Below are 27,573 nucleotides of genomic sequence, written 5' to 3' on the forward strand. Positions count from 1 at the left end.
TAGCTACAATGCAATTTGTGCTCAATATTCAATGCTGCACATAATAATTTGATTACTTCTTTATTGAAGTGACTTCCCCTATCTGATTCTAAAGAAATCGGGAATCTGAAACGTGGTATTAGTTCTCTCAAGAGTAGTTTTGCAACTGTGAGACTGTCATTTCTGCGTGTAGGGTATGCTTCAATCCAGTGACTAAAAATACACACAATCACCAACACATATTTCAAGCCTGCATACATAGGCATCTCAATGAAATCCATTTGCATCCTGCTGAATGGCCCACCTGCTCTCCCAATGTGGCTCAAATTTACTACGGTTCCCTTCCCTGCGTTCATTTGTTGACAAATGACGCAACGATGGCAAACTGCTTCAGCAACTTGGCGAAATTTGGGGTTAAACCAATCAACTTTGAATAATCTAATCATGGCATCCCTTCCAATGTGTGCTTGTCCGTGGTACAGCCTAGCTATTTGTGTCAAAAGACTGTCTGGCACAACTAATCTCCCTTCGCTTGAAACCCACAAATCATCTGGTTTCTTTACGCATTGTAATTTGCTCCATGAGAGTTTCTCATCCTTACTGACATTATTTTGTAGGAATTTCAATTCTTCAATTGTGTCTACAACTTTTAGAGCAAAGGCTTCCCTTGGCTCAAGTTCTGGTTCATTTATCAAATTCCATTAGTCTCTGAGCAATATACAGTTCAATGCACAAAACCTTGCAACTTGATCCGCATATCCATTTCCCAAAGAAACGAAGTCTTGTGATTTCGAGTGTGCACTGCATTTTACCACTGCTGCTTCTCCTGGTAACTGGATAGCATGTAACAATTCTCTTATTCTTTCACCATTTTTCACTGGTGATCCTGAAGAGGTCATGAAACCTCTTTGTGACCACAATTGTCCAAAATCATGCACTATTCCAAATCCATACTGACTGTCAGTGTAAATGGTGACTTTCATTAATGCGGAAAAGTTGGCACGCTCTAGTAAGGGCTACTAGTTCCACTACTTGTGCAGAGTAAACTCCCTGAAGCCAAGATGCTTCGAGAACACCAGTTATTGTGCATACAGCATATCCTGCTTTCAATATTCCTAGTGCATCTCTTAAACATGATCCATCAACAAAAATAATTTGATAATTTTCTTCCAATCGAGTATCTTTGATATCAGGTCTTGGTTTAGTACAAAATTCAGTCACCTGAAGACAGTCATGCTCAATATCATCCGCATGTTCAATCTCAACATTTTCACTGGGAAACAAAGTTACTGGATTCAATGTGGTGCACCTTTTCAATTGCACATTTGGTGATCCCAAAATTATTGTCTCGTACCTTGTAAGCCTAGCACCAGTCATGTGCTGTGTTCGGGAACGTGTCAAACGTATTTCGACTGAGTGAGGGACCATAACTGTTAAGTGATGTCCCATCACTATTCCTTCACTTTGATTCAGGCTTATACCAACTGCTGCTACAGCACGCAAGCATCCTGGTAAGGCTGCTGCGACTGGATCCAAAGTAGCTTAAAAATATGCTACTAGTCTGTTTACGCCACCATGGGCTTGAGTCAAGACAGACAAGGAACATGCATCACGTTCATGACAAAACAATGTGAAAGGCTTTGTGTAATCAGGCATACCTAAAGCTGGAGCTCTGCACATGCATTCCTTTAATTCAATAAAGACATCCATTTAATTTCTTTTCAACACTATTTCATTCTGCGCATCCTTCTGGGTCAGTTTCAGTAAAGGTTTGGCTAGTCGAGAAATTGGGAATCCATTGGCGACAGTAGCTCACCATTCCCAAAGACTTTCTCACCTCCTTTCTCGTTTTGGGTGGACTCATTTGAAGTACACTTGTGATTCTTTCTTTCATGATTCTTCTCGACCCTTTTTCTATTTGGTGACCCAAATATTTCACTTTCTTCTGGCAGAATTGCAATTTAGAAGGAGACACTTTGTGTCCATTCCTCCCCAAATGGTTCAGTAGGGCAATAGTGTCAACTGTACAGTAATTTTTTGTTTTGGATGCAATCAGTAAATCGTCAATATACTGTACTAAGGTTGATTCAAAAGGTAATTCCAATGATTCCAAATCTTTCTTTAGAATCTGATTGAAAATTGATGGTGACTCCGAAAACCCTTGAGGAATTCGACACCAACTGTAGACTCTGTCAAGGAATTTGAAGCAAAAGAGAAATTGGCTGTCCTCATGAAGAGGCACAGAAAAGAATGCTTGTGACAAATCGATGACTGAGAACCACTCTGCATCACAGGAAATTTGAAACATTATCACAGCTGGATTTGGTAGTACGGGACAACATTTGACTATTGTGTCATTTATTTTTCTCAAATCTTGAACAATTCGGACCCTTCCCTTGGTTTTATTAGCCCCATGATTGGTGAATTACATGGACTACTTAGGGCCATATTTTTACTTTTTAACGCAAAACTGCGCCGCCGTAGTTTTGCGTCAAAAAATTTACCGCCGGCTAACGCCATTTCGTAGCGCCGTGTGGGCATCAAATTTATACTTTGACGCACAGCGGCGCAATCAACAGGTGGGAGTCATTATTTTTGACGCACACCGCGGCGTCAAGTCGTAAAGGAAAACAACGTTAACGCGGGGGAAATGACTGTGGGTCGATTTACGACACCGCAACCCGGATATGCGCTGTTTTTTGACGCAATAGCGGGAAAAAAAACGCGAACACTGCAAGTGCACCAGAGGAGAGCCAAAATGGATCCCAGATGCCACTACAGACCCCAGGAAGATGACAGCAGACCAGGAACCAGCCAGGATGATCCATACAAGAACCAGGACATTTATAGAAAGAAAAGAAAGTGTCGCTTCAGTGCAGAGGAGCAGGAAATCCTGGTTAAAGAGGTGACAGGAACACCAGCACCAACTGTTTATCACCTCAAAGTTGCCAATCAGTAGGAGAGAGGCCATATGGCAACAAATTGTTGACAAAATTAACAGTGTGGCTGAAGTACGCAGGACAGTCACAGAGTGTAAGAAATGCTGGCATGACTGCAAACGCAGGACAAAGGAAAAAATGGCCAGGACCAGGAAGGCAGCACTGCATACTGGAGGTGGGAGTCCAGCACACCAGGAGGCCCTGGACCACATGGAGGAGATGGTTGCAGCCATCATCCCTGAGGAGATCGTCACAGGGATTCAAGGACAGGACAGCGCAGACTACCACGAGACAACACACATGCAGTAAGTTGCATGGGGATTTAAAATACAATAATGTTGACTGTAAGCAGGGGGGGAAATACCTACTACACATTGCATGTAAGTCATCATATACATGGATTGGCATGGGTAAAGGGGTACTGCAGGGGGGCATGGCCTGCACAAACAGAAGCTGGGGCACAACATTACACTACACCAACAACAGTCCTATGGGGGCATGCTGTCATGCCAACAATGGAGCAAAGGGAAAGCCTCGACAGGAGGGAAGGCCACTATGTCAAACTTACATCCTGGCACTCGTCAGCCAATATATCTCCTACAGTAACTAGGGCCCTATTAGCAATCCTCTGGCCAAAACGACAACTGCAATGTAACTGCCACAACAGTTGACACTACCACCTCTGATCTGTGTGCAGCTATAGTAGCCAATGGCAGTAGCCTCCCCATGGAACATACATACCTAAATTAGGGGGTGAGGATGACATCTGCAACAATCTCCTGAAACAAGACAAAGGCCCCAGTACACGCAAATGTCAATGCCCATAGGTGTCACAAACATCAGCCAATGTAAACAACAATAGGAGTGACACACCACTAAGGACACACCCATGCTGCATATCTCAGGGTCCTTCCCGTGCCTGGCAAACAAGGCAACATCACAAAAGTCATACTGCTCAGACAACAGCATTGAGGAGGGGACACATGGAACTGGTCACTGAAATACACCTGCACAGTCAGAGGGGGAAATAGGACACTGATACGACTATCAGGGCAATCCAATGTAACACACATTACCCAACATCAGCAGGACACATTAACAATATCAACATCCATATCACATCATAACATTGCCATGCATAGGATATTCTACATGTCAATTACAATTAAGTCAATGTGAACGCTCAGGGATTGGGGCAGGTCCTGAGAGTCAAGTGTGCTGCCAGGACCATCAGAACCCCCACAGCCAGTGAAAGGTCTCACCATGAGAATGGATATACACGGAGGGTCGAGTAGGACAGAAAGCTGGCTATTCTCTATTTGGCATAAAGCAACACCTAGAGGCGGTGAGGCTGGCAAGTCTGATAACTCAATAACATACATGTGACACACAGGTGGGCCATAGGCCTATAACAATGCCCATCTGAAGGACAGCAGATATCAATACAAAACAATATCACAAAGTGAATTCATCAAAAGGCAGGCACGTCACGTCAAAATTGTCACAACACAGACACACTTACTGTACCCTGTTTCATTGCAGAGGAAGATCGATCATCTGCCGATATGCCGGTCCCAGATTTCCCTGATGACATGGATGACGAGCCCATAAACATTCCCCAGGAGACCATCCAAAAGGTCCTTGAAACCCTCCAGACCCCACCTTCAGTCACAAGGAGGAGCACAGAACAAGCAGCCATCGCAGAGGAACCTCCCACCACCCCAATTGCAAGACCTGCCAGCTCCAATACAGCTGAGGACTCTGACGACACTGGCACCAGCTTTGAAAGAACTGTAGTTGGAGTACAGCGGGAGCTGGCCAAGGAGGTGCAGGTGGGGATGCAAACTATGGCAGCCAGCCTTGAGGGGGTGCATTCGAGCATGATGTCATCTGTAGATCAGGCAGCAGCTATGCAAGCCCTAACATCCATACTGCAAGGACTACAAGAAACTGTCAAGGAATTCACCACTGCAGTAAGGGAGTTGCCACAACACCTCGCACCCCAAACCTTCCACTGCATGCACGAATGCAATCATGACTCCCTCAGGAGTCCCGACCTGGCTGCCTACCATCGTGATGTGGCTGCTATTCTCAAAAACCAGCAGACCCTCCTTGCTGCAGTACTGCCCTTAAGACCTTCACAGGGAGCAGCGACCAGGATGTCTTACTCCATGTCTTCTAACACTGAGATGTGTGTTGCCCCTTCACAACCAACAACAACAAGGACGAAGCAGGCAACACACACATCAGAAGAAGAAGACATGGAACAGATCACATTCACAAGGAAGAGTACCCGGAAGCACTAGTCCCTGCACCATGGCCTACTTTGACCAAGTTCCTACGTTTTGTCAAATGCCAGTCTTACAACAACTATACTCAATGACTGTTCTGCTAACCACTGTATAACTTGTCAGCATGCCCAGTGAATGTCTTTCTCCTACTAATAGGCAAATCCTGTCCCTCTGCACTGTCTGTAACATCACCCCAGCATGTCAGGAGCATTATCCACACCCCTTCCGTAGGATCACCATGTAAGATTGCACTAGAACGGACTCAGCAAACATGGATAATGTACACATTGCACTACAGCACAAATCAATAAATTGCACTTGCTCACCAAATATGTCTCAGTGTAATTTGACACCTCAACTGTGTAGTAGACAACACAAATGTGCCTGTGTGACAATCATGTAGCTTGTCAAAACAACTGTCCTGACATCATGTAGTCAGATACATCTGTGCAGTGGCCAGGATTGCATCATAGCCTGCCCATCCTGAGAATAACTGATGAAGGGAGAAACCACACACCATCATGCTGTGTTGGACAGAATAATGCTTCATCAAGAGAAATCAAAGTCAACTAATAGTGGCTGATAAATGTTGTCACCATGCAATTCTAACACATTGAACTATGCAGTCTAATCTAAGCAAACACTACAAAACACAGCATCAATCAACCTTTCTGAGTAAACATCCAAATAGGTAATCATGCTGAATTTTAGCACAAATGATCAATGTCAGTAATGAAGACAAGAAGACAAGAGTGTTAACAAGACCTCATCTTCAAAGATGTCCCTGAACATCACACTGCAGTCCAACCTAAAAATGTCCCCACAATACCAAGTCTGGAAGCACACTTTGTGACGTAGAAAATATACTCATCGGCACAAATCCTTTGTGATCCATGTCATCTCCGATTGGTGGTTCTAACAAATGGTGGATACTTACCAAGGTAGCACTGGGGTAGCTGCCATTTAACACCTCAGTTTGTTTTTGTTTGTAGCATAGGACACAAATGTCATAGAACAACAATCATCTACACTGATGGCAAGGCCATGATCAAGTAGCAGTTAACACATAATGCAAAGGGTTATCTATATATTTATTCCAAACTAATCACACCAGAGGCAACTAAGGGAAAAGTCATACCTACACTAATCTAACCTGACTACTCATTACCCACAACTGTCCCTAACTAACCTAAGCTAAACTTACTCTTCACATATAACAAATCGATCTAAACATCAACCCCCCACCCACCATTATGAGACAGGACACATGCAGGACAACACATACTAACCTACACACATACTATACTATCCTAAACAATCATATATATATATACATATATATTTTTTTACTTTTAATTTTTATTTTAAAAAAAACAAATTTTTAAACACACAGGAACCCCAACATTGACCCCCACTCACACACTTAATAAGGAAAAGTAGAAAGAATCAGGACCCCCCACCCTCCTCCCTAACACTAACTAAACTAACAATCTATACTAACCTAACACTAATCCCCCAAGCCCACTAATCATGATAACAAGGAAAGAGGAGGGAGGGGAGGGAATTATGTCCATTGAATATATCAGTCCTAGAGGTTGGCCCTCCGGAGGGTCCGCCTGATAGACCTGACCCCCTTCTTGATGTAGGCCACATCCTGGCTAAGATTGTCCACCTTCCTCATAAATTTGTCTATTTTGCGTTCCAAAGCCAGGAATGCCGCAGGGTCGATTGGAGGTGCTGCTGCTGTTTGGGTTCCGGCAGAGGTGCTCTGTGTGCGTGTTGACCCTAGCCCACTGGACTGTCCTGCAGCTGTCACACTGCTGGGGCCTGGGTGTACTGCAGAGGCAGGGACAACTGTCCGCGCTGTGGCTGGGGCCACTTGGGGAGAACCGGTGGTTGTGGTGGTGGTGGCTGTAGTGGGCAACCTTGGGCCACCCTGTGGTGAAGCACACCGTGCTCCGGAGGCCTGATCCGACTGGTATTTACGGGCCATCCGTCGGAACCCCGACTGCACCTGCAGGATGTGTCGGTACCTCATGGCCCGCCTCTCAAATTCATGCCTCTGTGCAGCACTCATGTTTGCAGCTGTGAAGACAAAGGGCAACTATTTACCATAGGAACTGCATTGTGTGGAATAGCACAAGTGGTCAATCTGACAATACATTTACTGTACTTGTAACAGCTCATATCACCATACAGATCATTGAAAGTCTCAGAGGAAGTACATGGAAAGCCTGCCTACAAAGGTCATCTCACACATAGCACATACAATAATCTACATGATGGGTAACAACTGGGAATAACTTGTCCTCAAAGTACTTACAGTTGCAGCTAACAATCATGCTGCACCTCCTCCGCCTATTGCCTGGACTACATATGTCAGTGTATGTGATAACAATCACAAACTTCAAGGTCTGCAATTTGAAATGGGATTTGCTAGTATAGAACTCATGTGCCATAACTGAGTGTGTACACTAGGTTCAAAACCATATTTCATATAATCACAAGTATGTGTAACATACTGGTTGCTTCAGTCCTAGGTACCCTATTCACAAACGCATGCCTGTCTCTGAGGGGGGGGGGGGTGGGAAGAACAACAAACAATCCCAAAATAGATGAAAACCCAGGAGTGTATAGAAAGCTCAACATGTTTTTGGCTCACACACACACCAACAGTAAGGGCTATCAACAAATTTGAGTCAGCTAAACCTTGTCCTATCCAAGGTCCACACATGTCAAAATGTACTGACCTAGGGCAACATCACATACTTCCAGTGAGGCATAATTTTCAACAGAGGAGCAAGAACACCCATGATCATGAATAGCATGCACACCTAGGCCGTTGCACTCTAGTCCCACACACTTCTAGTACAACTTGTGGAAGTACATGCTTCCGGAAGATCTAACCTACAGTGTACTCAGTACATCGGTTAATAGGGAAGCAGCAGTCTTCAGACAAGCCATTTGCAGAAGCTATCTGGGAGAATGTCAGTCTGACATGCAGACTCAGTCCGAGACGAGTCCCAGTGCAACTCTTATTGTAACTAGTGTATTCCACATGACTCACCCCAGTTCCCATAGCGGGCCCTACAGGAATGGCCTACAAACCCAAGATCAGACAAATGGATAAGCATTGGTCAACTCAAAATAATGTGATAACTGAAATCCCACTAATGGAACAAGACTAATGATTGGGCAGCGCATCACACCTTGCAATGTGTTCAACACACAGTAGTCCATCACACATCACTAGCAAACACAAAACATACCACACATGTCAACACTCACTGTAGGTGTCGGGGTCCTCAAAACAAGCCACCTCTCCCACTGTGTACGGTGCAGGTCCACCTGTAAAGCATGGAAGGAAGAACATGCTCAGAATCCGTGCACTGACAAACAATTTCAAATACAAATACAATGTGATAATCTGACATGAGTAATAAAACACTTTCAGACATGCTCATACTGCATGGAATAATTCCTGTGCAACATTTACATAGGATGGGTCTCCTGCTACAGTTACACACACTTCTACACACATGCAGTGGCCCGGAATGTCATGTGGTGGCAAACATGCACCTCCATTAGTGTGCAGCAACAATATAGGTGTGTATTCATCTCATCATGTGCATTCAAGAGAGACATCCAAAAGTGGTTACTTGAGGACTGCATGACTTGTCAAACAGCCTATGTGGTCATGACACATTTGTGATAGTTAGGTACATGGTACAGAGGGCCAGGTACTTTTGCAATACCTCATGTTGTTACAGTTTCCTAAATTGATGTGTCCAAACAATGGTGATTAGCACCAAACAGAGATGTTTGTACCCTAGTCCATACCATTGGACTGCCATCCCTAATCGGATTTTGGCACAAGTGACAATAAATACCTGTCTAATATGTTAGCTGAGGGTACCTGAGTCCTTTACAAATATGGTTCATGTTCAGATCTGGCATGTATCAATAAAATGTGAAGGAGCACATTTATCCCGAACAGGCATGGCACTTCCGTGAACACTTTCCCTACACACTAACCAGACACACATGAGACATATGTCTCAGCCACATTGCTATCATCAATTGACGTGAAGGCAGCACTCATTTTCAGCATCATTTAGGGTTTCCAATGTCAGTCTAGCTATAGCGTCAACATATGTAGGTATGATGTTACTACATCCATACTTCACTGGCAATTGTGACCTGTAGAGTCCTGATTGCGTCATTAATGTGTTGCTTGTCTGACACAAAGGCGGCACTACATTACATTCTGCTACAAGCAACCTGTATGTGTGGAAAACATGAGCTGCCTGACTGCTAGCAGTTGTCATCCTTCACATAGTGCATCAATTACCCTGTATGTTTCCCTAGCATTACACACAGTCAGCTACTTATCTGGCAGATTGGGTACCAATCATCTCATGTCACTACACAGCTTTTAATTGTGCAGATTTACATGATCTGTACTCACCAACATGGCCACCAATCATGATTCCCAGGTGGTCCAGCAGATCTTGCTCCCTGGAGATCAGGTCAGCCCAGCGGTGCTTCAATTGATGGTCATTCCGTTGGCTCCCATACAGACGCACCAAGTGATGGCGCACCTTCCCCCACCGGACATTTCGTGCCTCCGTGTGATACCCCTGTATCACCCTACCCCCAGCCTCCAGCATCAGTGGGAGGAAATGGCAAACCAGCTATATGAACCCCCCCAATTCCTCCTCACCCATCCTGCAAAGCCGTGGCCTACCAGACATTTAGGCACAGAAAAAGGGGAAAAAGTAGTAGAAAAAAAGAAAAGGGGGAAATGGGGAAAGTTTGAGTGAGGAAATACAAAGAAAAATTAACAAATAGAAGAGCCCAACTATCCCCTATACAACAGTACCCACAACAGACTCCCACAGACAATAAATACAACACTGGACTGGACAAATGTATACAACACACACTCAGACAGTATTCTACAACAATATATTGATGACAAAACAACAAGTAAGATGGCACTCTGGACACAAAATCACAAATTCACAGGACAACACTTTGCACACAGCCACACAGTCTAGAATAATCAGATTCTGCAAAGTGAAAGTGAAAGTACACCCACTGTACAGACTCTGTAAACAGGATATCCTATTACATCACATCCTGCATAACATGGGCGCCGTTTTTTCCCATTATGCGTCATATTTTCACGCATACAGGTTGTGCGTCATATTTTTTGACGCACAGGAGTGCAGATAATGCAGAGTCAAAATATTTTTAATAATTGGTAAATAATATTTGTTTGCAGCATATTTTACAGTTCCAGTGGTGAAAATTAAGCCGCAGCCAAATATGATATCTATTTATTAAAAAATGTTTTTACTCTGCATTATTTGCACTCCTGTGCGTCAAAAATTATGACGCACAAGCTGTATGCGTGAAAATATGACGCATTATGACAAATATGTATTTCATTTGTCCAAATGCGTAATGGAATTTTGCATGACCAAACTTGATAAGTGATAAACTTTGGGGTTAGCAATAGCAAATGTCCCTTATAGGATGTATAGAAGGTATTCACAGTGCAATAGTAATGATTGGCCAGAATGGATATTACTCATAATTTCGCACATATGTAGGTAATTGCTGATTGAAACTTTCAAACTATGAAAGAGATACCAGGATGTATTCCTTAGCAAATTTGTGAGCATATGTATCAAGCTATTCCAAATTGCATAAAGGCCAATTAGGTAATGCAATTGTCGCCTAAACCTTTTTTGGGGGTAACCATGTGCTAATTACGAGTTAATGTAGCTAAAATATGTTTCACTATTGACATGTAGGGCACACATGCCCCTTATGCATGTGTGTGCTTCACATGTGCATACAAACTGTATATTTGGGGTGCAGCAGAGGGGGACTTAGGCCTCCAGCACCCTGGGGTTTGCTGTTCCTGACTTGCAACTTTATCAAAGGTTTTCCCAAATTCAGTTATGCTAAACCATTGGCAGCAGGTCCATAGATGCAAATTGAGTATGATTCTCTGTTTGCTAATCTATAATACCATTTGCCCTTTTGAAGTTTGCCCTAGTACTTCTTTGGAGAGTTCTGACATACCATTTAGCATTGATTTAATAGCAAATTCTCAACGTTCCTTATGTCATGATGGCAAATAGGTTGTTGATGTATGTGGCCCTTTATGCATTACCTGGTTTAGTGGCATGTTTCATTCTTCCTGCTAGGTTACAACTGGGACACTACTGTGATAGGCTGCTTGCAACCATTTTGTTGATTGGATGGTACATGTACATGTGTGTGGTCCAATGTTGATCCAGTATCAACTGTTAAGGTGTATGTTGTCACTGTAACGTCCAGGTCTCATCATGAGTTATTGGCAGCTAATCGTGTATCTAATGAGTATCGTTTGTAGCTAAATGTGACTAAAGTCATTGAGGACATGGTAACCTACACGTAGATGGTCCCACCCTGTCACTGAAGACGTGTAATGAGACTTTCAAATTGGCAGCCGTGGTGTGCTGAGTGAGAGAATGTCTCAGGTGTCTGGATCCGGCATGTGTCATTGCAACATTTGTACTCAAGTTGGCCTCTGTGGATGGAAATGCATCAGGAAACATCATAGCCTCTGTGAAGAAGTAAATGGCTGGTATTCACCACACACGAGCCATCTCTATTATTTGAACAATGTTACTCAGCGTGTGAACTATCAGGGTCCTCATATGTGTCGACTTTTCATGGACATTATCTGAGGTTGCTGGTTCTGCTGGAGGCCACGTACACCATCAAAGGCTATGGCCCAGGTACACTGTCACACTTTGTAGTTTAGGCATTAATGAGGCCCAGACAACGGACGGGCCATGATTTAGCTATTCAAGGGCACTGTCACAAATATGATACAAATAAAAGTCAGATGATGCAATACAATGTATTTGAGTATACATTGATGAGGCAAATGACAAATTAGCCTCTGAGGAAAGAGAGGTTTTGGACAGCAAATGTGGTCCATAGGTGGCCACCGGGTATCTTTAGGGTGACCCACGGACAGGTGCCAGTCAGGCTGACAGGATGCTGGGTCAATCAGGAGCCAGCTCTTTCACAAATTACATGATCAGTGGTCTGACTAGGACTGGTCAGAGGGAGCAGTAGACAGTTGACATGTCACACTGTGTATGTCCTGTGTTGTTTTGAAGGTGACACATGAACCCTGATAATGTGTTACACAGCAACATTAGTAGCAATGCTTAATGGTGTAATTGCCCAAATGTCTACATCTATGCGGTAGGAGGCATCAGCAGGGACGGTGCATGTAAATTTGGGTGGTGTGCATGGAGGTGGTCACTGGTGTGGCCTCCATCAGTGTCTCACAAGTCCTGTCGGATGAGATTTGCTTTAAAATGGCCTACAGTACCTTTCACACGAGAATCAATCTACATGTGATACCAGGCCTTAAAAACTCCAAGCCAGTGTATTATTTGAGCTGACTTCCATGCAGTGAGATGGTACTATGACAATGGTAGGCATAGGAAAGGGTGTGGCACACTGGATGACTCTTGTGACTGTGTGTATGTAGATGAGGGAATCTCAGGGTACACATATCAGCATTCCAGGGACCTCTTCAGACAGGTGGGGTCTGACCAGGCGCATGGGTGTGTAAGGTTTGTAGAAAAGGGCTGACATGTAGATGGGATGTGATGTGCTGGATGCTTGTCATATGTGTGGCACTTGTGCTGTGTATGTTCTGCTTATGTGTAACTCTAGTGACAGATAGTCATTGCAAAGATTGTATGTAGTTGGAATTACTGCTGCCAAGAGTCTGGTCATACATTCCTGTTACTGAAGCAAAAGCATGTCAACTGCCTGATGTATGAGGCCTGTTTTCCCCTAGTTGAGTGATGGTGTTTTAGTTGTGTGCCATCTGCTGCGATGAACCATGTTTCCTACATGTATGTGTGTAATAGGTGTGGTCCTCAGCTATTGCCCTGCAAAGGTGAACTGTACAGGATGTCAGTGATTTACATTGTGTATGTATGTGACCGTTGTATGATAGGCATCACATTTGTAGTGTATTTTTCTGTGTCCTGATTGTTATATCATTAATGCTCCATGAGGCGACATTCTTCTTATGATATTTAGAGCTAAAGGTGTGCAGAAATGAATAGCCAGACCATGATGTGGTGTTTGTTATCAGTGTTTATTTACAATAGTTCATTAAGTGGTGATGGTGATAATAATAAAAAAAAAATGTTCACAATGTGTTGGCGCCTACGCACTCCAGCAGCCGTGTTTGGTTGTTCCCCCTCCTGTTGCAGGGCAGCATCCTCCTCTTCCTCGTCTTCAGGCATGTATGGGTCTGGTTCGAGGAGGGGAATGTTCCTTTTGACACAAATGTTGTGCAGTATTGCACATGTGAGGATGATCCTACAGACCATCTGGGGGGAATATAGTAGGCTACCAACAGTGATGTCGAGGCAGCGGAACCTTGACTTGAGGATGCCGAAGGTCCGCTTGACAATGCTGCGTGTCCTCTTATGGGCCTCGTTGTATGCCCGCTCTGCAGCAGTACTCGGGTTGCCAAATGGTGTCATTATCCATAGCTGGATGCCATACCCCTGATCAGCTGAAAGAGAAAAAGAATGGGATAATGTTGATGTAGCTGGCACTATTGAAAATACCATTTAATGGCAGTAGTTGTCTTCTGTTGTCTGTGACTCTTTTGTGTACTGATGTGACATCCTATACTTGTAGGCTATACCATCTGCATTATGTTGTTTCCTTGGCTGAGCAAGTGTTTGTCTGCTAACAGTTTGTCATCAGTATGTTTTGGGATTTTCAGTGCAGTGTGCCCTCCCTAGCATTGTGACTTGTGATACAGGTGTCCTTGTTTCTTCACTTGGGGTGAGTTGATAGTTCAATGTAGAGTTTAATTTATAAGTGTTGTTAACACGTCCATATCAAAGTACCCTGGACATCCCATATCTTTAGGCTTATGCAATGTATTAATGTAAAGGTCATTGGGACACTTACAATTTGCAAGGTGACATTTCGGCAACCACACTCATTAATGTCTTCACATTAGGCTGTACAGTAAATTCCGATGTGTGACAGGTTCAATGTTGACTTAAGAAACATGGTTAGTGATGTCAGGACCTCAGTGTGTTCCTGTCTAGATGTTGCTGTTGTGGTGTATGTGTTGTGTGTCCTAGAGGGTTGCTGTGCAGTGTGTATATAAGTAGGTTTTTATACTTACCAACAAGTAGTCCATTGCCATACCGTCCATCCTGGAAGTGTTGGTTGATGGTGCAGTGACGGAAGATGAATGAGTCATGTACACTCCCAGGATATTTAGCCACGATGTTGGTGAACATTCCTTGGTGATCGACTATGGCCTGCACGTTGATTGAATGTGTGTGCTTCCTGTTGCGGTAGAGGTGTTCAGTTGCAGCAGGTGGCACAAGGCGTACATGTGTGTGTAGGAGGCTGGACTGGCTTGTAGTGAGTACCTAGGGGTACTTGCACCTTGCACCAGGCCCAGTTATCCCTTATTAGTGTATAGGGTGTCTAGCAGCATAGGCTGATAGATAATGGTAGCTTAGCAGAGCAGCTTAGGCTGAACTAGGAGACGAGTGAAGCTCCTACAGTACCACTTAGTGTCATATGCACAATATCATAAGAAAACACAATACACAGATATACTAAAAATAAAGGTACTTTATTTTTATGACAATATGCCAAAAGTATCTCAGTGAGTACCCTCAGTATGAGGATAGCAAATATACACAAGATATATATACACAATACCAAAATATGCAGGAATAGTATTAGAAAACAGTGCAAACAATGTATAGTTACAATAGGATGCAATGGAGACACATAGGGATAGGGGCAACACAAACCATATACTCCAGAAGTGGAATGCGAACCACGAATGGACCCCAAACCTATGTGACCTTGTAGAGGGTCGCTGGGACTATTAGAAAATAGTGAGGGTTAGAAAAATAGCCCACCCCAAGACCCTGAAAAGTGAGTGCAAAGTGCACTAAAGTTCCCCAAAGGACATAGAAGTCGTGATAGGGGAATTCTGCAGGAAAGACACAAACCAACAATGCAACAACAATGGATTTCCAGTCGAGGGTACCTGTGGAACAAGGGGACCAAGTCCAAAAGTCACAAGCAAGTCGGAGATGGGCAGATGCCCAGGAAATGCCAGCTGTGGGTGCAAAGATGCTGCTACTTGACAGAAGAAGCGTAGGTTTCTGCAAGAACGACAAGGGCTAGAGACTTCCCCTTTGGAGGACAGATCCCTCACGCCGTGAAGAGTCGTGCAGAAGTGTTTTTCCGCCGAAAGAACGCCAACATTCCGCCGAAAGAACGCCAACAAGCCTTGCTAGCTGCAAATCGTGTGGTTAGCATTTTTGGATGCTGCTGTGGCCCAAGAAGGACCAGGATGTCGCAAATTGCGTCAGGACACAGAGGGGACGTCGAGCAAGACAAGGAGCCCTCTCAGCAGCAGGTAGCACCCAGAGAAGTGCCAGAAACAGGCACTACGAGGATGCGTGAAACAGTGCTCACCCAAAGTCGCACAAAGGAGTCCCACGTCGCCGGAGAACAACTTAGAAAGTCGTGCAATGCAGGTTAGAGTGCCGTGGACCCAGGCTTGGCTGTGCACAAAGGATTTCCGCCGGAAGGGCACAGAGGCCGGAGTAGCTGCAAAAGTCGCGGTTCCCAGCAATGCAGTCTGGCGTGGGGAGGCAAGGACTTACCTCCACCAAACTTGGACTGAAGAGTCACTGGACTGTGGGGGTCACTTGGACACAGTTGCTGGATTCGAGGGACCTCGCTCGTCATGCTGAGAGGAGACCCAAGGGACTGGTAATGCAGCTTTTTGGTGCCTGCGGTTGCAGGGGGAAGATTCCGTCGACCCACGGGAGATTTCTTCGGAGCTTCTAGTGCAGAGAGGAGGCAGACTACCCCCACAGCGTACACCACCAGGAAAACAGTCGAGAAGGCGGCAGGATCAGCGTTACAGAGTTGCAGTAGTCGTCTTTGCTACTATGTTGCAGTTTTGCAGGCTTCCAGCGAGGTCAGCAGTCGATTCCTTGGCAGAAGGTGAAGAGAGAGATGCAGAGGAACTCGGATGAGCTCTTGCATTCGTTATCTAAGGAATCCCAAGAGACAGAGACCCTAAATAGCCAGAAAAGAGGGTTTGGCTACCTAGGAGAGAGGATAGGCTAGCAACACCTGAAGGAGCCTATCAGGAGGAGTCTCTGACGTCACCTGATGGCACTGGCCACTCAGAGCAGTCCAGTGTGCCAGCAGCACCTCTGTTTCCAAGATGGCAGAGGTCTGGAGCACACTGGAGGAGCTCTGGGCACCTCCCAGGGGAGGTACAGGTCAGTGGAGTGGTCACTCCCCTTTCCTTTGTCCAGTTTCGCGCCAGAGCAGGGCTAAGGGGTCCCTGAACCGGTGTAGACTGGCTTATGCAGAAATGGGCACCAAATGTGCCCATGAAAGCATTTCCAGAGGCTGGGGGAGGCTACTCCTCCCCTGCCATCACACCATTTTCCAAAGAGAGAGGGTGTAACACCCTCTCTCAGAGGAAGTCCTTTGTTCTGCCATCCTGGGCCAGGCCTGGCTGGACCCCAGGAGGGCAGATGCCTGTCTGGGGGGTTGGCAGCAGCAGCAGCTGCAGTGAAACCCCGGGAAAGGCAGTTTGGCAGTACCAGGGTCTGTGCTACAGACCACTGGGATCATGGGATTGTGCCAACTATGCCAGGATGGTATAGAGGGGGCAATTCCATGATCATAGACATATTACATGGCCATATTCGGAGTTACCATTGTGAAGCTACATATAGGTAGTGACCTATACGTAGTGCACGCGTGTAATGGTGTCCCCGCACTCACAAAGTCCGGGGAACTGGCCCTGAACAATGTGGGGGCACCTTGGCTAGTGCCAGAGTGCCCACACACTAAGTAACTTAGCACCCAACCTTTACCAGGTAAAGGTTAGACATATAGGTGACTTATAAGTTACTTAAGTGCAGTGTAAAATGGCTGTGAAATAACGTGGACGTTATTTCACTCAGGCTGTAGTGGCAGGCCTGTGTAAGAATTGTCAGAGCTCCCTATGGGTGGCAAAAGAAATGCTTCAGCCCATAGGGATCTCCTGGAACCCCAATACCCTGGGTACCTCAGTACCATATACTAGGGAATTATAAGGGTGTTCCAGTGAGCCAATGTAAATTGGTAAAATTGGTCACTAGCCTGTTAGTGACAATTTGTAAAGAGAGAGCATAACCACTGAGGTTCTGGTTAGCAGAGCCTCAGTGAGACAGTTAGGCATCACACAGGGAACACATACCTATAGGTCACAAACTTATGAGCACTGGGGTCCTGACTAGCAGGGTCCCAGTGACACATAACAAACATACTGAAAACATAGGGTTTTCACTATGAGCACTGGGCCGTGGCAAGCAGGATACCAGTGAGACAGTGAAAACACCCTGACATACACTCACAAACAGGCCCAAAGTGGGGGTAACAAGGTTAGAAAGAGGCTACTTTCTCACAGTGTGCAGTCGATTGCACCAAGGACGTGTGGGAAGCCATTGATTGCATAGAACTCCTGTTTAGTTTCCTGCTGCTTCTGCAGTGTGTTAGGGAAGCAGATGTGGCGGGGTGTCAGGTGAATTATGGCATCCAGTACTTTTGGCAGAACTGCGGAGAATGATGGTTGTGATATTCCGCCTACCAGGGCACCAGTTGTTTGAAAAGAGCCACTTGCCAGCATGTGGAGTACGGCAAGCAGCTTTGTTTCTGTTGGTATGGTGTGGGGTGTCACCAAAGTGGGGGCCAACTGCTTTTCAATGTTGCGCAGCAGCTGCTAAATGGCCTGCCAGTTCAACCGGTACCTCTGTATGATGTCGTGTTCCCTGAGGCCCTGAAGGGTGGTTCTTGGGAGGAATAACCTCTCCTGCCTTCTGCGCTGCCTTTGGGGTCCCTGCTGGTGTTGTTGTAGCTTCTGTTGTTGCTGCTGGGCTCTGCGTCTGCGTGCACGCTGGATTAGAATGACCTCCATGGCTCCCTGTTGCTGCTCTGCTGCTCTGCTGCTCTGCTGCTCTGCAGCTCTGCTGTTTGTTCTGTGTGTTCTGATTAAATACAGGTGTGTTTGCCCCATATTAACGCCTGCCCTGACCCAGGCGTTAAATTTTGACGCAAATCGGGCTGTGCGTCATTTTCTGGCTCCGCCTCCCGGCTGCGCGTCATTTTTGCCAGAAAGCATAAATACGACGCACGGCCGTTTGAGTCATTTTTTGGACGGGAACGCCTACCCTGCATATCATTAACGCAGGGCGGGTTGCCGCATCCAAAAAATGACGCACACGGCGGCATTTTGTCACCCGCGGGCTTGGGCATCAAAGTTTAAATACGGGGCAACGTTTGCGCTGATTGTGCGGCAAAAATTTTGACGCACATTCGGCGCAAACAGAGTATAAATATGCCCCTTAGTACTTCTTTCAGTACTCCCTGTTTCACAAACTCGTCAATGAGTTGGGCAACTTTCATGAGAGTGTCTTGTGACATGTGGTATTGCGGAGTCTCAGGAAAGTTTACCTTAGGTTTTACAGTCACTTTTACTGGTTCTGCTCCTTTGACCAATCCTACTTCTTTCCCTGTCATATCCCACACTTCCTTTTCAACTGTTTCTTGTAACTCAGCTGGAATATTTTCTTCAGTGAGCCTAGGATAAAGAGTAATCAGGGGATACTCCTCATCGACAGTTTCCATTTCGTCCTCTCCTAAGCTGTCCTCTTCTTCCTCATCACTGTTTGTCTGAATTTTAATTCCATTACTTGAGCACATAATTGAGCATCCCAATTTGCACAGCAAATCTCTCCCTAATAGGGATATCGGACTTGAGTCACACACCACAAATTTATGTGACCCTTGAAAGTTACCAATCTTGACTTGCACTGGATCTGTGATTGGGTTTTTCAGATACCTATTTGCTACTCCCACTACTTGAACTGTTCTCCCTGAAAGTGGCAAATTTGGTACTTCGATACTTCTGACTGTAGAGCGTGTAGCTCCTGTATGAACCAAGAATGAAACGCTGTGACCCATAACTCTTCCTTCCACATATGGTCCCTTTTGATCAACTTCCTCATCTGAACATTCACTCTCCCATACATTGTTTATTCCATTCTCACTGTGTAACGGGAATTGGTGTACTGTGTCACTTTGATTCATTCCTTGACGTGTGACCTGTTGAGGAAGCATTACTTGTTGCTGATTCATTGGTGCTAAGGGTATTTGCATTTGCTGATTAGGTACCAAAGTAAACTGCTTTTGCATGGGCTGCAACTGTGCCATTTGCGCATGGGGCATTTGCACCTGCTGTTGTTGTATGGGTTGTAGACCCTGCATCTGATTTACATTATTTTGGAAATTTGGATTTGGACCTCTCAATTTCGGTCCCCTCATATTCTGAAATGTATTGACATCATTGTTTTGCCTACCTGCACCAACATTGGGCACTCCCGTTTCCAATGTCTGACGATTCCGCACGTGTGACATGGCATCACTTTCTTCATTGCCTGTATACCATTAGGAATCACAACAGTATTCAAATCAGGACCATTATTGACAAAACCTCCTCGGCCCCTGCCTCTCATCTGTGGCTGAAACATAACATTTCCCTGCTGTTGCTGCTGCGGCAACTGTTGTTGAAAACCTTGCAAACCTGACTGAGCTGCTCTAATCTGCATCACCATCACTTTCTCTTTCAACCTTTTCTGCTTTGTCTCAATCTCATCACTGCAGTATTTTGCATAGTTCAACACTTCATCGATCGACTTTGACTGCCAACAAATCAAATGCATTTTACTCATCTGGCTGATTTCGGGTCTCAATCCTTCCACAAATCTGAACACAAAATGGAGCATGTCCTTTGCCTCAATCGTTTCTGTGCCACTGTAATTTTTAAATGCTTTCAACAATCTCTTATAGTATGCATGTATCGACTCTTTAACTTCTTGTGCTGTTCTGTCAATTCTCTGCCAATCTACATTTTTCGACGCAACTTTTGTTTTCAAATGCTCAATCACCTTATGGTATTCACTCATTACCGTAGGCGATGGTGCACCTGTGTCCCTATCTCTTTCTGGTTCACTTGTTGGCCAACCTACAGCCCTTTTACAATCTTCTCACAAATCTGCCGGAACTACAATTTCGAATAAAGTATTCAGGTCTTCCCAAAGACATTTTGGGAGTTTCACAAATCTATCTGTTTGCTGAAACCATTCGATCAGTTTCTCTCTTAACTTAGGGAAATCATCCATAAAAGATTGAATGTCACACCTGTGCCATGGTACATGGACAAGTTTTCCCCCTGCTGTGTTTCTCATTGGTAACATGGTTATAAGATCATCATTCTGTTGTACTTTCTCATTCTGATCTGGGGTACTTTCTTTCTTCTTATCCTTTTTCTTAACCCACCTGCTCTCCCACTTGTCTAGACATCTCCAAACCTGCGCGCTTTGCAGTATCTCTTTAAGGTGTGTTTTAATCCTGCAGACCTCATGTGTTCAAAATCTTTTGTCTCAAAGTCTAACCTATAACTTCTGCTCAAGTCTTTGGTTTTACCTATGTCTACTTTGTATCTATCTGCAATTTATGCTGCTTACTTCTCTTGTAATTCTAGGGCAAATGTATCTCAGCTTTTCTTCTGTGTATGATTCTAACCTGTTCAGACCCATCATTCCTTCTACTAGTTCATCTGCTTCCATGGCCAATGTTATTCTATTCAAATATTCTTCTCCTTTCCCGCTGGGTGTACTCTGTGGGGAGTTCAGGCTGTTCAACCATTGTGTTAACTGTTGCGCGTTCAGTCCCATCAATGTAGCATTTACATTGACTGCCACTGATGGCTTCTGTAACATTTCTGTTTTTGAAGTTAGCAGTACTATTAGTGGTGGACTTGACCTTACCACAGTAGACGGAGCACAAATTGGAATTGGACTAAATTCCAACAAAGACCCAGATCTATTTGACAGTGTTCCTACCGGAGACGTTTCTTGAGTATTTTCTATGTATCTCCTTCCTGTCTCATTTGTGTCATTAACCCTTGATCGCATACACTCAGCTTTGCCTGTATATATAATGGTACTGGCGGACCTACAGTGATAGGCAAAGATAATGCATCCAGATTCTGTCTGTTCCCCATATTCTGTGGCATGTTAATTCCCACTTTATGGTTCATCATTGCTGGCATGTCTGACTGGTTTTCTGCTGTTTGAATATACTTTGGCACTTCTTGCATCTTCTTTTGAGGCATCAAAATTTGTGTTGATTCAGTTTGAATCAATGTCGGTCTTTGGTAATTCTGTCCTCCCTGCACCATTAAATTAGAAGTCATTTCCAAATTATGCTCATCATAATAACGTCTTTGAACCTGTGGCTGATAATCATTGACCGGTTTCAATTTCTCTGAATATATTCTCTGAATTTGTGGTATTTCTGGTGTAAAAGGCATAACGGGACTATTTTGCCACTGCAATATTCTCAAATTCGGTGTTACAGTACCCTGTATTGGTTCTGGAGGGGCAGTACTAGTGCTTGGGCCATTTTCATTTTCCACTTATGGTGGTGGACGGTCATTTAGCAATTGCAGAATGAACTCCTCATCATCTGATTCGTCTGACCTTTTCGAGTTTCTATTGTTTTCTCTATCTCTGGACTGACTCCTGTTTGTTTCATAGGTAGCTTTCTTTCCTTCCATCTCTGCTTCATCAGTAATTGCTGGAAACAATTTAATTCCCTGCAATATATCTGATCTCCAAACTTTTTGAGTACTATCCCATCTAGCATCCGCTAGTGTCTTTTCTACTTTTCTCACTCTTGTCTCAAATTTCTTTTGTAGTTGCCTTCTAGCCATTTGTTCCCAAATTGCTAATGCTTCAAACTGTGCTGGTCTTGGAGGTATTTTCATGTCATATAGCGCAAATCTTAAATTCTTCAAAACTCTTAGATTAAACTACCCATGGATAAGGAACGCTACACTTCCATACTTTTCTGTTAATTTACACCATTGTTTTAACCAAAGACATGGTGCGACACCCTTTTCTTCAATTACGATGTAAGCTGGTGTACCCTTAGGCGGTGTTTCTTCTCCTACATTTGCTTTAATATATACATCTCCCCTCAAGGCACTCTTAAGTGCTTTGAAAATTTTCATCTTTCTGTCTATTATTTTCTCAAAACGTAATCAATAAGTGACTTTAATTCCCGGAATACTCTTCGCTTGCCTTTCCCCACCAATTGCGCTTCACGGACTGTGTCCAATCCGTGTGCGACCCTTCTCACCAACCAACCTATCCCAGCGCGGCTCCTAGTGACGTCACACTCACACACTGCGGCTCACAAAGTCTTGCGGCTTGTCCTCATTCATTCAGCTTCACCCAAAACTAATTTCTGCAATATCTCGCGAGCACTAACCAAAAAGAAGAAAACAAATCTGTCGGTTTACTGCAGGAAGGTAATACAATAGCTTCAGAAACCTTAGGGATTTTTCACTAGCCTCAGCAGTTATTCCATCTTTCTCGGTTTCCCACTTCGCAAGCAAAATTTGACCCGCAAACTTTACTTTCAACTGATCAATGAACTATTCTCGTGCACCTTAGAATTCGTCAAATCTCAAAGTCGAAATTTTCTTTCATTCCTCAATATTCATACTGACTCGTTGACCACGCCCGATCAACCTATTAAACCGAACAGATTACAACATCAATCAAGTGTCTCATACACTTTTCAACATACTCCGGAGTCTCTTGACCTCGCAGGGCCCGTCTCAACATCAACAACCACGTGGACAATTTTTCCTGCACAAACTGCTACACTCATATGAAGTTCGACGACTTCCCTACTCTCACACTTTTGAGTATCACTCCTCTAAATTTTGATTGGAGTTCGTAACCCCCTAAAAATCCTCACAAACTTCACAATTCATCTGCGGCATAAGCTATGCAAGCGCAAAACCCTAACTTCACTCATACCGTCACTAGAAACGCCGAAAATATTCTCACACCTCCATTTCCTCCATTCGCAAGCTCCGAGATTCCGGGAAAGTCATTGGGGATTTAGGGCATCATCATCTCTCCAACTTGTTTTATCAAAGAAAATTCTAACTTGAATCCGTCTATTGTTCGAATAGGGTCCCAAAGGGCCAAACCATCAAACTCTGCTACCATGTACTGATAGCGCGCCCAGTCCTTATAAATTACTTATACATGGACACGCCGAAGGTCGGTGAATCTTTTGACCGAGTTGAGCTCTCCTCATCCAAAGAATTGTCGGATCCCTCAAATCAATAATCAACAGCTATTTATAATCAATAACCAATACTCAATTAGTAATCAATCAACAAATTAATTAAAAAGAAAATCAGTAATTAGACACACCATGACCTTTCAGCCATGAATAACCACACCTGTTTATTAAAGGTTAATGAGTTTATTTCCCTATATTAACAAAGCTAATACAATATAAGTAAGTCTCAAAATCAAATGATATACATATACGAACATTACTAGCTGTCCATAACGACGGAAGAAACACAATCTACGCAAAATCTGGATTATAATGCACTCAGTTATAGCAATACAAATCACTAATAAAAGTAACTGAATTTGACTAATTGCATACATTAGTCAGCATAACAAGATTTCAAATCAACATGGTGCATCAAATGAATACCTCAACAAACCTCTAATTAGCATTGGCATGTGGGGCTTCTTGCAAAAGAATTTAATCAACATAAATTTAGAAAACTTCTAGCTTGGGCTCTGTCAAAATAAGCAGTTGGTACCTAAGAAGGAAAACACAATGCATAATACAATTATCCTTTTATAATTACCAAATACAATCAGCATTCAAGGAAAGTCTTTGTCCTTCAGGTACCGGTTCGATCAGCATGGGGCAGACTTCAAAGGGGCAAAGTTTAAGTCAAGTTTCCCTTGCAGCAGCAAGGAAAACTTGGGCAAAAGTTATTGCATGGGCAAGACGGGGTAAAGTTAAAGTCTCTAGGGTGAGAATTCTTTAAAGTCTCTCTCTCTCTCTTTGGGATAGAGAAAAAGCATCAAAGTGTCATAAAAATGGCTTCTTGAATCTTGCTTCAAAATGGCATCAAAGAAAATGGCTGGCTTCTCTTTGTCCGATGGGTTTAAGTAAGAAAACGTTCCAAATTCTTTAGGGTCTTCCATTGGAGGGTTCATAGGGTGGCTTCCTTTTGACCAATGTATAGTGTCCTTCTCTTAGTACTCATTTATGCATAAGGTGTCCTTGGAGCTTTGGAACACAAGTAGCAACAAAGTTTGCCAATTATTTCTGTATCACTGTCTTTATTGTCTGCACCTGCAGAAACTGACCTTGCTTCTAAGGGGATGAAACTTGCCTAGCACAAAACCTTGAGATAAGTGTATTAGTCATTCTACTGGAAAAATACAGCCTTAAAGTTTAAGCACGTTTTTGTTAATACAAGTGAAACCACGCAGTTAATATTTGAGGCCAGGTGACTAGGCCAAAGCCTCTGCTAAATTTAAGCTAAGCATATAACAGTTTTAATGAGAAAATCATAAAATTAATCTGCAATTATGACAAATTACTACAATTATCGATTCTTCATGATTAATTAAGCTTGTTTATAATAATGGCGAACTACCTCGTGGGCACATTTTTCTATGTGTATTAATTTTCTTTGCTAAAATCACGTTACCTTATACAATTTTGTTACATGATATATGAATATTTGTTAACCTTTCTTTTTCTGCTTTATCACAGGTACCTGTTGGAATGAAGCATGCTCAGCTCCTGACATTTCAAATAACAATTACAGCGAAGCATTCTAAGCTTATGACATCACAAAGCCAGTGTAATGTAGCATTCCACAGCTATGACATCACAAGACATTGGAATGTAGCGTCCTAAGCCCATCCCATCAACAGGTATCCCCCATTTATGACATCACAGTTAGGCCTCTGAGTGTAACCGGCACAACCTGCACAGTATAGACACCGCCTCGCCATCCACATGAGAGAGGAACACAAGGGGGATGCACTTCCTCAAAGCGCTGCCTTTTCCCTGGTGGCCTCACACCCGTGGGCACGCTCACTCCTTGACTTCTGAAGATCCACCTGCAGCAGGTGATGTGTGCAGTAATGGCTGGGGCAGGGCAGATTTAAGGGTTACCACCTGTGTAACCCAGCCCTCGAAGCAGCTGAGTACCTCAATGCACCTGCGGCAGAGGTCTTTGATTCATCTGCAGATCCTGTTACTTGCTTCCAGCAGGGCTGGCACGGCGTTTCATTCTTCCACAGACACTGACACATCACAAGTCATACCTGTTCTCTATAGCACTACACCACTTCACGGCCCAGGCTGCAAGCAATGTATAAATTCAAGTTGTGTGTGGATTCGTTCCTAGCTCGAGTTTACCTTATGCCACCATTTGAGAGGGTTTCTCTCTCTCTCTCTCTCGCATGACATCACATTTTCCCTCTGAATGCTGGCCACAGAGCGGAGTATAATATACTTATTTTAAAATCTGAAGAGGAAAAATCTGTCTAAAAATGATATTGAAATAGAGTAAAACCAATGTTGTGTGAAATAATGGTGGGAAGGACAAAGCCAAAAACATAGATGCATAGACAGACTCCCTCTCTCGAGAAAGCATAGAAATACTGATGTACAGCATGCGCTTAGAGTCAGACGTCTGACAGTCATTGTTTTCTTTTTCTTAGCTAGCCCTGGGAAACTCTTTCTAGATTTATTTTTTGGGGTGCAGACTCCCATGTATTACCGCTGCTAGCTGCAGAGCCCTACAGTGCTACATGTTAATGGTGTATGCAGCGCTCCCCCAGGCCCACCCTCCACCCCCTCGCTGATGGCGCCATGAGGCCTGCTCCTAGAAGCTGCGGTTGCCACCTTTCTCAGAAACAATACCTGCCTTTTGCTAAACTGTTGTGATTTGAGGGGTCAAGAACAAAAAGTGATTTATGTAAAAGTTCTAACATTCTTTTGCCACATGGCAAGTGTCCCTCTGTCTGCTCTAATAATTAAGAAACAATTTAGCTTTCACATACCTTTTGATGGTTTCTTCAAGTTTTTTTTATTGCTTTAAGTTTATGTTTCAAAAGGACAATATTCAAATTAGAGCAATTTTCAGTCTTTCATTGCCGAGGCCAGTAAAAGACCGGCCAATACTAACTCAAGGGAAGTGTCCTCGTGGCCTGGTCCGTGCTGTGGCCAGACACTTCCTTCCCCAGCAAGTGTCCTACGCTAAGAAAACCAAGACACAGGGGAATTGGAGAACGCTGTGCTTAAAAAAAATAATGTAACCGTATTTGCCAGCCTGTCGCCATGAGGGTGATAGCAGGAGGATCAGTGCCAGTGAAGGCAGGACTCAGGGGTGCCCCAGGTCACGTGGCTTGCATGAGGGGATGACTCGGTAAATATGCATGTGCTTGTTTTTGCAATGGAGCGTCTGACGCACCTGTACTGAGTGGTCCAAGAGGCCTCACCTTCCTTGTCCAACACATTCCAATGAGACTAATATGGGAAGTCAGGTGACTGAGTGCAGCTCTCAGTTTCCATGGGGCAGAAAGCAGGCCGGACTGGGGCAGAAAACCTCCCCAGGCAACAAGATAAGAGAGCTTCAACCAGACAGATAAAAAGTGGCCCATGTCTCGAAATCTGGCAGCGGTGAACTTGTAAAGACGCTGCCCTGGTGTTTTGGAAGTCTGCTAGCTTTTGTGTTTGTAGCAAGCAATGTTTGTGATAATACCAGGGAAATAAACAGTAAAAACTGGCTTACTGGGCCATAACACAGGCACACAGGATGCCAAATAACACTGTCAGGCCACCTCTTCTGGCACTGCCCGGCCCTGGGTAGAAGGGGTGGAAATTCAAAGACGCGGGGAGCTGGGTCCACACCCCCTCTCCATAGGTGGGTATTCAGACAAGGCTTGCTGAACATCTTAGGCATAATGGGGGTTATTCTAACTTTGGAGGAGGTGTTAATCCGTCCCAAAAGTGACGGAAAAGTGACGGATTTACCACCAGCCGTATTACGAGTCCATTATATCCTATGGAACTCGTAATACGGCTGGTGGTATATCCGTCACTTTACCGTCACTTTTGGGACGGATTAACACTCCTCCAAGGTTAGAATAACCCCCAATATCTCATTTTCTGAGCTCTCTCCTGGGATGTGGGTTTCCGTTGAGTCCAGAACCTTTCGTGAGGATGCAACACCATTCTTAGAGCACCTACCACCTCACCCGTGTTGTTTGTGTGTTTCGTTGTCACACCAT

This window comes from Pleurodeles waltl, chromosome 11, assembly GCF_031143425.1.
Source record: "Pleurodeles waltl isolate 20211129_DDA chromosome 11, aPleWal1.hap1.20221129, whole genome shotgun sequence".
NCBI lineage: Eukaryota > Metazoa > Chordata > Amphibia > Caudata > Salamandridae > Pleurodeles > Pleurodeles waltl.